Here is a 1,913-nt window from a genome sequence, read left to right as displayed (position 1 = left end):
TGACGAAGTTTGGCGACGCTACACCTGTGAACTCTCTTTACAGGGTACCCTACCTTACCTGCTGGCAGAGGTGGGTAGAGGAGCCAAAAATTGTACTCATTAGTAGCACTACCTCAACATAGTTTTGCTCAAGTAAAAGTAGAAAATGGCTCAAGTAAGAGTAAAGAAGTATTTAGTAAAAAAAGGCTACTTGAGTACTGAGTAACTGATCATAACATCTGATTTAATGTGCAAAAATGAGATAATCAGACAGACAAAAATATAAAGTTTAGCCCAACTTTGCTACATATAAATAACACGATTACAAAATAATATATCTAAGCAGAAGAAACACTTTTCCAAATCAATTTTTGTTCAATATAAAACACACACACACACACATATATATATATATATTAGAATTGGGTAAAGTACTTCCAGTGACAATATATGGTGTTAATTGATTTGATCTCCAAATGGCACAACAGGCTCAGCAGATAGAATAGAATTAAATCAACAAACTTTATGTACAAACAACAAGTGTCACTTTGACACAAACTGTAGGTTTGTAGGTTTGTGTCTCATTCATTTTTGGTTTAAACTTGTTTATCATTCATTCAGTGAAGTTACTCACACTGACTAGAGTAGCCAGCAATTTTTCTCAAGTAAGAGTAGCGATTTATAATAATATTACTCAAGTAAAAGTAAAAAGTAAAACTACTCCTAAAAGTAATTGTTTTACAAAAGGTTACTCAAGTAAATGTAACTGAGGAAAGGTAATTAGTTACTACCCACCTCTGCCTGCTGGTAACATGTAACTATGGTTTTTCCTGTAGCTAAAATAGTCACAAGTTTAAGTGTTTGCAACTTTGAACAAACTTTGAACTTGGTATTGCCCCCTGCCCTTTCTTGCATTAAGGTACCTTTGTATCTTTTTTTTTTTTTTTGTTACTTAAAGTCTTTGATAAGTGTTTTTGAAAAATGTTCCCATCCTGGAGTTAGAACATTGGGGTTCTTTGACATTATTTGATCTGACTACACTGGAAAGGATGGCACGAAGCATCAACGATCGAGATGATTAGAAAGTGATGAGTAACAGATGAATATGTAATATTTTAAAATGCTATGCAAAGCCTTGTGACACTTGCCATGTGGCATGTTAATAATGAAATTCTTGGTGCTTTGCATTGAAAATAAAAGCATCCACGGTGCACTAAGCCTACCATATATTACTATGAACTGTATCTGAATAAACTACAAGAATAAACTACAAGAAAAAAGTTACACTCACTGAAGATTAAGCTTACTTAAACCTTAATTAGGCTGCACCTAATTAAGGTTTAAGTAAGTAAGGATCAAGCTTCTTCACATTTAAAACTTCCAGTTTGGATGCCTTTTAACATCTTGACACTTGGTTTTGTCACATGGTTGCAGCATCATTATATCTCAACTGTGAGTCTATTTTTCTATTCAGTCCAATCAATTTTCTTTATTTTCTTAGCCCATCCTTTACTAACACAAGAATGTATTACTTTATGTTAAACCCAGAAGCAAATAGCTAGAGTATATCATTTGTGTCCTGAACCTTTGTGGATATGATTTGAAAATTTTTTTTTTTTTTAAAAACATGTTTTCAGCTTGAATGAAGGATACAATTACTGCAGGAAGACATGAATTTGCATTAAAGTACTGTTGGAAAAAGCAATAATGGTATGTATCCACAGAAGTCGGTGAAAGCAGACAGCTGAAGGCTGTCGCTGCACTTTCTTGACAGGGCCACATATAGTCACATGTTAGACACATACACACACACAATGTCAATAAAAATATTACATGATGGGGGCGAACCATTAGCCACACAAACACAAATACCTCAAAACAGCACAGTTCATGTGAAATTATACATTAATATGTGGCAAACCCCTCAAACATAT

Source organism: Perissodus microlepis, chromosome 7, assembly GCF_051167445.1.
Source record: "Perissodus microlepis isolate ML-2025 ecotype Zambia chromosome 7, ASM5116744v1, whole genome shotgun sequence".
Lineage (NCBI taxonomy): Eukaryota > Metazoa > Chordata > Actinopteri > Cichliformes > Cichlidae > Perissodus > Perissodus microlepis.
This window is presented reverse-complemented; position numbering follows the sequence as displayed.